This window comes from Salvelinus namaycush, chromosome 37 (assembly GCF_016432855.1).
Source record: "Salvelinus namaycush isolate Seneca chromosome 37, SaNama_1.0, whole genome shotgun sequence".
NCBI classification, from domain to species: Eukaryota; Metazoa; Chordata; class Actinopteri; order Salmoniformes; family Salmonidae; genus Salvelinus; species Salvelinus namaycush.
In genome coordinates this window covers 24,025,624-24,036,684 of record NC_052343.1, presented here as the reverse complement: position 1 = coordinate 24,036,684, position 11,061 = coordinate 24,025,624, and positions in this window count along the sequence as shown.

The window sequence follows — 11,061 nt, the reverse complement described above, 5'->3', positions numbered from 1 at the left end:
AGGTCGGGGCTAGGGGAAGGTCTAAAGTTATACTGTTACATAGGCACTATAGTATTGTCAGCCTAATCTCGGGAGTTGATAGGCTTAAAGTCATGAACAGCACAGTGCTTGAAGCACAGCGAAGAGCTGCTGGCAAATTCAGGAAAGTGCTGTTTGAATGAATGCTTACGAGCGTGCTGCTGCCCACCACCACTCAGTCAGACTGCTCTATCAAATATCAAATCATAGACTTAATTATAATATAATAACACACAGAAATACACAACCTTCAATGTTATGTCACAATTATGTACAATTCTGGCAAATTAATTACGGTCTTTGTTTGGAAGAAATGGTCTTCACACAGTTCGCAACGAGCCAGGCAGCCCAAACTGCTGCATATACCCTGACTCTGCTTGCACTAAAGGCAAGAGAAGTGACACAATTTCCCTAGTTAAAAGAAATTCATGTTAGCAGGCAATATTAACTAAATATGCATGTTTAAAAATATATACTTGTGTATTGATTTTAAGAAAGGAATTGATGTTTATGGTTAGGTACACATTGGTGCAAAGACAGTGCTTTTTTCGCGAATGCGCTTGTTAAATCGTCACCCGTTTGGTGAAGTAGGCTGTGATTTGATGATAAATTAACAGGCACCGCATCGATTTATATGCAACTCAAGACAAGCTAGATAAACTAGTAATATCATTAACCATGTGTAGTCAACTAGTGATTATGTTAAGATTGATTGTTTTTTATAAGTGTAATGCTAGCTAGCAACTTACCTTGGCTCCTTGGGGCACTCGCGTAACAGGTAGTCAGCCTGACACGCAGTCTCCTCGTGGAGTGCAATGTAATTGGCCATAATCGGTGTCCAAAAATGCTGATTACCGATTGTTATGAAAATTTGAAATCGGCCCTAATTAATCAGCCATTCCGATTAATCGGTCGACCTCTAGTCCAGATGGGATAGGGCAGTGTGATGGCGATTGTGTCATCTGTGGACCTGTTGCGGCGGTATGCAAACTGAAGTGGGTCTAGGGTGGCCGGTAAGGTGGAGGTGATCCTTGACTAGTCTCTCAAAGCACTTCATGATGACAGAAGTGAGTGCTACGGGGCAGTAGTCATTTAGTTATCTTTGCCGTCTTGGGTACAGGAACAATGGTAGCCATCTTGAAGCATGTGGGGACAACAGACTGGGATAGGGAGAAATTGAATATGTCCGGAAACACACCAGCCAGCTGGTCTGCGCATGCTCTGAGGACGTGGCTATGGATGCCGTCTGGGCCAGCAGCCTTGCGAGGATTAACATGTTTAAATGTTTTAATCACGTCGGCCTTGGAGAAGGAGAGGGGTGGGGGGGCAGTCCTTGTTAGCGGGTCGCAACGGTGGAACTGTATTATCTTCAAAGAGGACAAAGAAGGTGCTTAACAGCTTTACACACCTGGATTGTTCAATATTAGCCCTTTATTATTTTCATAATTGTTCATGCTCTGTCAAGATGTTGGTGCTCATGCGTACACAGCAATTTTCAAATCCTGCCATAGATTTTCAGGCAGATTTAAGTCAAAACTCTGACATGGCCACTCAGTAACAGTTACTGTCATCTTGGTTAACAACTCCAGTGTAGATTTGGCCTTGTGTTGTAGGTTGTTGTCCTGCTGAAGTGTGAATTCCTCTCCCAGTATCTGCTGTAAAGCAGACTGAAGCAGGTTTTTCTGCTGAGCCGCATCCCGTTTCTTTTTGCCCCAAACATAAGGCTTTGCATTTAGGACAAAACATTATTTTGCAGTATTACTTCAGTGCCTTGTTGCATACAATATGTTTATTTGCATAATTATTTTCACTGTCATTTAAATCATTATTGTGGGGTCACTACAATGTTGTTTATCCATCCTCAGTTTTCTCCCATCACAGCCATTGAACTCTGTAACTGTTTTACAATCACCAATAGCCTAATGGTAACATCCCTGAGCAGTTTTATTCCTGTCCTGCAGCTCAGTTCAGAAGGACAACTGTATCTTTGATGTGTCTAGGTGGTTTAATACATAATCCACAGCAGAATTATTAATTTAACAATGCTTAAATTATTTCATTGCATCAAGAAGTTCCTGCAATTTGTACCTCACACATGTCTTTCTGTACAGCTGTTAATTGTATACTATTATTAGGCATACAATCATTACAGTTAATTTAATTTAGTGGAAATGGACGAGACTGAAAAGAGAACATATACTTTAAGTACTTAGCTTCCTCTTTCAAAATATCATTTTGTGAATCATGGTTTATGTCAATTATTTTTGGTAACATTTCTATGTTGAAGATACAAAATATCAATTTTTCACCCATTTCCATCCAATTCGCTTTTTTTTAAATAATACTTTATACTTGATTGTTGCCGAATAAGTTCCTAAATGTTTTGTTTTTTTCCTCGAACAAATTCTGTGCCTCTATGGCACAGTCGTTATTGCTATCCATTAGTATGGTTTATTCTTCAGCTTCCTTTGTTAATAAGAACTCTTTGACCATTTTTTGGGGTTTGTTTTAAAGATGAATATTGAATTGCATGCAGGAAAAAGTCAGTTATAAAATCCTTTGTCTTAGTTAAAAACAGGTTGTCATCCTTTAGGCTTTAATTAACTTTAGAATATCCTCGCCCACGTGGAAATTCTGTAAGAGTAATGTGGATGATTGTAATGGTGTTGGGGGGTTATGGTACACTGGCTCACACATGACTAGAGTCATATTACTCAACCATATACATTACATTACATGTACATTACATCAGATCCTATAGCTCCTCTTACTGTGGTATATCATAGACTTAAAAAGCATGCCACAGACACTTTCCAGCTTGAAATGCTACAGCAGTGTCACAGGACACATCAAATATTAATTTGTTAACTGTTCTGTGATGGTAAATGACTTATTGATCATGTAAAGAGTCATGTTACTCTACCATCAACATTATATATAAGATCCTATAGCTCCTCTTACTGTGGCATGCCACACAGGATAAAAGAGACCCCCCTTTTAATACTGCAAGCTCTACAGTAGTGACCAAGGACACTAGTAATATAAATTATGTTCTGTGATGATAAATGACTGATATGATTGACAGACTGATAGTGTAAAGAATCAGGTAAATAAAGTGTTCTTAGCATTCTGTAGCTCCCCTACAGTGTTTGGCTGTAAGAACTCTTCAAAGCTCCCATGTGTTCAGCTTGGTTTCATAGATTAGACATAACAGAGTAAATTTAAAGCCGTGAACCTCAAATGAGTATGTTATGATTGGTATTGTTACATAAGACCGATGGTTACTTAACGCAAAAACAAAAGGAGGGTGGTTGCTCAGGGCGGATGGGTTGGTGTTTAACCCGAAGGTTCAGCAACCCAAAGGTTGTGAGTTTGAATCTCATCAGGGACAACTTTAGCATTTGAGCTAATTAGCAACTTTTCAACTACTTAATACTTTTTAGTTACTTTGCAACTACTTTTTTTTTTTTTTATTATAATTTTTTATAATTTTTTATTTTTTTAAATTTTCTCCCCTTTTCTCCCCAATTTTCGTGGTATCCAATCGCTAGTAATTACTATCTTGTCTCATCGCTACAACTCCCGTACGGGCTCGGGAGAGACGAAGGTCGAAAGCCATGCGTCCTCTGAGGCACAACCCAACCAAGCCGCACTGCTTCTTTAACACAGCGCGCCTCCAACCCGGAAGCCAGCCGCACCAATGCGTCGGAGGAAACACCGTGCACCTGGCCCCCTCGGTTAGCGCGCACTGCGCCCAGCCCGCCACAGGAGTCGCTGGAGCACGATGAGACAAGGAAACGCCCTACCGGCCAAACCCTCCCTAACCCAGACGACGCTAGCCCAATTGTGCGTCGAACCCAGAGACTCTGGTGGCGCAGTTAGCACTGCGATGCAGTGCCCTAGACCACTGCGCCACCCGGGAGGCTACTTTGCAACTACTTAGCATGTTAGCTAACCCTTCCCTTAACCGTATTCCTAACCCTAACCTCCTTAGCTAACCCTTCCCTTAATCGTATTCCTAACCTTAACCCTTTAACCTAATTCCTAAACTTAACCCTAACCTTAACCCTAAGCCCTAGCCTAGCTAACTTTAGTCAGCTAGCTAACATTAGCCAACTGGCTAGAATTCGCAACTTAGTGTACGTTTCCAAATTTGTAACCTTTCCATCAAAAAATCAAAAAATGTACACATAACATACGTAACGTAGGGTTAGGGAGGGTTTGTCCGGTAGGGATATCCTTGTCTCAGTATGTAAAAAAGGTAATGAAATGTAAAATGTAATGAAATGTAAAATGTAATAAAATGTATGCACTCTACTGTAAGTCGCTCTGGATAAGAGCGTCTGCTAAATGACTAAAATGTAAATGTAAATGTAACACTGGAGTGATAGATGTGCAGATGATGATTTGCAAGTAGAGATACTGGTGTGCAAAAGAGCAAGAGGATAAGAAACAATATGGGGATGAGGTAGTTGGGTGTGCTATTTACAGATTGGCTGTGTACAGGTACAGTGATGGGTAAGCTGCTCTGACAGCTGATGCTTAAAGTTAGAGAGGGAGATATGACTCCAGCTTCAGCGATTTTTTTTTTTGTGTGCAATTCGTTCCTAGCATTGGCAGCAGAGAACTGGAAGGAAAGGCGGCCAGATGAAGTGTTGGCTTTGGGGATGACCAGTGAAATATACCTGTTGGAGCGCGTGCTACGGGTGGGTGTTGCTATGGTGACGAGTGAGCTGAGATAAGGCGGGGCTTTACCTAGCATAGACTTATAGATGACCTGGAGCCAGTGGGTTTGGCGACGAATATGTAGTGAGGGCCAGCCAACGAGCGCGTACAGGTTGCAGTGGTGGATAGTATATGGGGCTTTGGTGACAAAACGGATGGCACTGTGATAGACTGCACCCAGTTTGCTGAATAGAGTATTGGAGGATATTTTGTAAATGACATCGCCGAAGTCGAGGATCAGTAGTCAGTTTTATGAGGGTATGTTTGGCAGCATGAGTGAAGGAGGCTTTGTTTCAAAATAGGAAGCCGATTCTCGATTTGATTTTGGATTGTAGATGCTTAATATGAGTCTGGAAGGAGAGTTTACAGTCTATCCAGACACCTAGGTATTTGTAGTTGTCCACATATTCTAAGTAAGAAACGTCAAGACTAGTGATGCTAGTCGGGCGGGCGGGAGGGTGCGGGCAGCAATTGGTTGAAGAGCCTGCACTTAGTTTTACTTGCATTTAAAAGCAGTTGGAGGCCACGGAAGGAGTGTTGTTCGTCATTGAAGCTTATTTGGAGGTTTGTTAGCTCAGTGTCCAAAGAAGGGCCAGATGTATACAGAATGGTGTCGTCTGCGTAGAGGTGCATCAGAGAATCACTAGCAGCAAGAACGACATCATTGATATATACAGAGAAAAGAGTCGGCCCGAGAATTGAACCCCCATAGAGACTGCCAGAGGTCCGGACAACAGGCCCTCCGAATTTGACACACTGAACTCAATCTGAGAAGTAGTTGGTGAACTAGGCGAGGCAGTCATTTGAGAAGTCAAGGCTATTGAGTCTGCCCGATAAGAATGCAGTGATTGACAGTGTCGAAAGCCTTGGCCAGGTCGATGAAGACGGCTGCACAGTACTGACTTTTATCGATGGCGGTTATGATATCGTTTAGGACCTTGAGCGTGGCTGAGGTGCACCCATGACCAGCTCGGAATCCAGATTGCATAGTGGAGAAAGTACGGTGGGATTTGAAATGGTTGGTGATCTATTTGTTAACTTGGATTTCGAAGATTTTAGAAAGGCTGTGTAAAGGCAGTCATTGTTGTTCTCCTCCTCAAACGAGGAGGAGCATGGATAGGACCAAGATGCGGATTGAGGGAAATAAGCCATCTTTTAATGAACACAGCAAACAAGACACTACAAAACTACAAAACAACAAACGTGACTAACCTTCAACCGTCCTGTGTGGACACAGGAACAAACACCCACAAAACACCAGTGAAACCCTGGCTGCCTTTGTATGACTCTCAATTAGAGACAAACAATACACACCTGTCTCTAATTGAGAATCATACCAGGCCGAACACAAAACCCCACATAGAAATACAAACATAGACAAACCCACCCAACTCACGCCCTGACCAACTAAAATGAATACAAAACAAAGGAAAACAGGTCAGGAACGTGACAGAACCCCCCCCTTAAGGTGCGAACTCCGGGCGCACCAGCACAAAGTCTAGGGGAGGGTCTGGGTGGGCGTCTGTCCACGGTGGCGGCTCTGGCGCTGGTCGTGGTCCCCACCCCACCATAATCAATCCCCGCTTCTTTATCCCCCTCCCAATGACCACCCTCCCACTAACACCACCTAAATGAGCGACCAGCACCGGGACAAGGGGCAGCACCGGGACAAGGGGCAGCACCGGGACAAGGGGCAGCACCGGGACAAGGGGCAGCACCGGGACAAGGGGCAGCACCGGGACAAGGGGCAGCACCGGGACAAGGGGCAGCACCGGGACAAGGGGCAGCACCGGGACAAGGGGCAACACCGGGATAAGGGGCGGCAGGTCCTGGCTGAGGGACTCCGGCAGGTCCTGGCTGAGGGACTCCGGCAGGTCCGGGCTGAGTGGCAGCTCCGGACTGTAGGGCAGCTCCGGACTGTAGGGCAGCTCCGGACTGTAGGGCAGCTCCGGACTGTAGGGCAGCTCCGGACTGTAGGGCAGCTCCGGACTGTAGGGCAGCTCCTGACTGGCGGGCGTCTCTGGCAGCTCCTGACTGGCGGGCGTCTCTGGCAGCTCCTGACTGGCGGGCGTCTCTGGCAGCTCCTGACTGGCGGGCGTCTCTGGCAGCTCCTGACTGGCGGGCGTCTCTGGCAGCTCCTGACTGGCGGGCGTCTCTGGCAGCTCCTGACTGGCGGGCGTCTCTGGCGGCTCCTGACTGACGGACGGCTCTAGCGGCTCCTGACTGACGGACGGCTCTACTGGCTCGGGACAGACGGGCGGCTCTACTGGCTCGTGGCAGACGGCTGACTCAGATGGCGCTGGGCAGACAGATGGCTCAGACGGCGCTGGGCAGACAGATGGCTCAGACGGCGCTGGGCAGACAGATGGCTCAGACGGCGCTGGGCAGACAGATGGCTCAGACGGCGCTGGGCAGACAGATGGCTCAGACGGCGCTGGGCAGACAGATGGCTCAGACGGAGCTGGGCAGACGGGCCGTTCAGGCACCGCTGGGCAGACGGCAGACTCTGGCCGGCTGAGACGCACTATAGGCCTGGTGCGTGGTACCGGAACTGGAGGTACCGGGCTGAGGGCACGCACCTCAGGGCGAGTGCGGGGAACAGGAACAGGGCACACTGGACTCTCGTGGCGCACTCTAGGCCTGGTGCGTGGTACCGGAACTGGAGGTACCGGGCTGAGGGCACGCACCTCAGGGCGAGTGCGGGGAGAAGGAACAGTGCGTCCAGGGCTCTGGAGACGCACAGGAGGCTTGGTGCGTGGTGCCGGAACTGGAGGCACCGGGCTGGAGACACGCACCATAGGGAGAGTACGTGGAAGAGGAACAGGGCTCTGGAGATGCACTGGAAGCCTGGTGCGTGGTGTAGGCACTGGTGGTACTGAGCTGGGGTGGGAAGGTGGCGCCGGATATACCGGACCGTGAAGGAGGACACGTGCTCTTGAGCACCGAGCCTCCCCAACCTTACCAGGTTGAATGGACCCCGTAGCCCTGCCAGTGCGGCGAGGTGGAATAGCCCGCACTGGGCTATGCAGGCGAACCGGGGACACCACCTGTAAGGCTGGTGCCATGTACGCCGGCCCGAGGAGACGTACTGGAGGCCAGATACGTTGGGCCGGCTTCATGGCATCCGGCTCGATGCCCAACCTAGCCCTCCCAGTGCGGCAAGGTGGAATAGCCCGCACTGGGCTAAGCACGCGTACTGGGGACACCGTGCGCTTTACCGCATAACACGGTGTCTGACCAGTATGACGCCCTCTTACTCCACGGCAAGCCCGGGGAGTTGGCTCAGGTATCCAACCCGGCTTCGCCACACTCCCCTTTAGCCCCCCCCCAAGACATTTTTGGGTGAGCCTCTCGGGCTTCCAGCCTCTCATACGTGCTGCCTCCTCATACCAGCGCTCCTGGGCTGTGGCTGCCTTCTTCTCCTCCCGAGAGCGGCGATTCTCTCCAACCCTTCCCCAGGGTCCCTTTCCGTCCATGATCTCCCAAGACCATTCCTCCTGTGTCCAGTGCCTTAGTTCCTTTTCTCTCTCCTCAATCCGCTTGGTCCTGTTGTGGTGGGTGTTTCTGTAAAGGCAGTCATTGTTGTTCTCCTCCTCAAACGAGGAGGAGCATGGATAGGACCAAGATGCGGATTGAGGGAAATAAGCCATCTTTTAATGAACACAGCAAACAAGACACTACAAAACTACAAAACAACAAACGTGACTAACCTTCAACCGTCCTGTGTGGACACAGGAACAAACACCCACAAAACACCAGTGAAACCCTGGCTGCCTTTGTATGACTCTCAATTAGAGACAAACAATACACACCTGTCTCTAATTGAGAATCATACCAGGCCGAACACAAAACCCCACATAGAAATACAAACATAGACAAACCCACCCAACTCACGCCCTGACCAACTAAAATGAATACAAAACAAAGGAAAACAGGTCAGGAACGTGACAGGCTGGATATAGACAGTTTGGGTCTAGAGTGTCTGACCGCGGCAGCTTTCCAATCTTTGGGGTTCTCAGACGGTATAAAAGAGAGGTTGAACAGGCTAGTAATAGAGGTTGCAACAATTTCAGCAGATAATTTTAGAAAGAGAGGGTCCAGATTGTCTAGCCCATCTGATTTGTAGGGATCCAGATTTTGCAACTCTTTCAGAACATCAGCTGTCTGGATGTGGGTGAAGGAGAAGCGGGGTGGGGGGAGGCTTGGGCAAGTTACTGCAGGGGGTGCTGAGATGTTGGCCGGGGTACGGGTAGCCAGGTGGAAAGCATGGCCAGCCGTAGAAAAATGATTATTGAAATTATTGATTTTCGTAGATTTATTGGTGGTGGCAATGTTTCCTATCCTCAGTGCAGTGGGCAGCTGGGAGGAGGTGCTCTTATTCTCCATGGACTTTACAGTGTCCCAAAACTTTTTGGAATTAGTGCTACAGGATGCACATTTCTGTTTGAAAAAGCTAGCCTTAGCTTTCCTAACTGACTGAGTATATTGGTTCCTGACTTCCCTGGAAAGTTGCATATCGCGGGGGCTAATCTTTGCTAATGCAGAACGCCACAGGATGTTTTTGTGCTTGCAGTCAAGTCTGTGGTGAACCAAGGGCTATATCTGTTCTTAGTTCTACTTTTTTTGATTGGGGCATGCTTATTTAAGACTGTGAGGAAAACACTTTTAAAGAGCAACCAGGCATCCCCTACTGACCGGATGAGGCCAATATCCTTCCAGGATACCCGGGCCAGGTCGATTAGAAAGGCGTGCTCGCTGAAGTGTTTTAGGGAGCGTTTGGCAGTGATGAGGGGTGGTCGTTTGACCGCGGACCCATTACGCACGCAGGCAATGAGGCAATGATTGCTGAGATCCTGGTTGAAGACAGCAGAGGTGTATTTAGAGGTCAAGTTGGTCAGGATGATATCTAAGAGGGTGCCCATGGTTGTGGATTTGGGGTTATACCTGGTAGGTTCCTTGATAATTTGTGTTAGATTGAGGGCATCTAACTTAGATTGTAGGACGGCCGGGGTGTTAAGCATGTCCCAGTTTAGGTCACCTAACAGTACGAACTCTGAAGATGGATGGGGGCAATCAATTCACATATGGTGTCCAGGGCACAACTGGGGGCTGAAGGGGGTCTATAACAAGCGGCAACAGTGAGAGACTTGTTTCTGGAAAGGTGGATTTTTAAAAGTAGAAGCTCTAATTATTTGGACACAGACCTGGATAGTATGACAGAACTCTGCAGACTATCTCTGCAGTAGAACTCCCTTTGGCAGTTCTATCTTGTTGGAAAATGTTATATTTAGGGATGGAAATTTCTGGATTTTTGGTGGCCTTCCTAAGCCGGGATTCAGACACGGCTAGGACATCAATGTTGGCGGAGTATGCTAAAGCAGTGAATAAAACAAACTTAGGGAGGAGGCTTCTAATGTTAACATGCATGAAACCAAGGCTTTTACAGTTACAGAAGTCAACAAATGAGAGCGCCTGGCGATTGGGAGTGGAGCTAGGGGCTGCAGGGCCTGGGTTAACCTCTACATCACCAGCGGAGGAGTAGGATAAGGGTACAGCTAAAGGCTATAAGAACAGGTCGCCCAGTGCGTTCGGGACAGAGAGTTAAACGAGCAGATTTTATGGGCGCGGAAGAATAAATTCAAGGCATAATGTACAGACAAGGGTATGCTAGGATGTGAATACAGTGGAGGTAAGCCTAGGCATTGAGTGACAATGATAGAGGTTTTGTCTCTAGAGGCACCATTTAAGCCAGGTGAGGTCACCGTGTTTGTGGGGGGTGGAACAAAAGGGCATATTGAGCAGGGCTGGAGGCTCTACAGTGAAATAAGACAATAATCACTAACCAAAACAGCAATAGACAAGGCAGATTGACATTAGGGAGAGGCATGTGTAGCCAAGTGATCGTAGGGTCCAGTGAGTAGCTAGGCGAGCTGGAGACATGGCAATTCAGACAGCTATCGGGCCAGGGTTAGCAGGCTAGCAGATGGGCCTTCTGGGGATGTCGCAACGGAAGAGCCTGTTGAAACCCCCTCGGACAGTTAAGTCAACAGACCAGTCATGATGGATCGGCGGGGCTCCGTGTTGGTAGTAAAAGGGTCCAGGCCAGTTGGAAAAATAGGTATTGTAGCCCAAGAATTGGATGATGAACCTTTTCAGCTAGCCGGGAGAGGGGCCTAGCTCGAGGCTAGCACCAGGCTAACTGGTGCTTGCTTCGGGATAGAGACGTTAGCCAGGAGTAGCCACTCGGATAGCAGCTACAGTGGGGCAAAAAAGTATTTAGTCAGCCACCAATTGTGCAAGTTCTCCCACTTAAAAAGA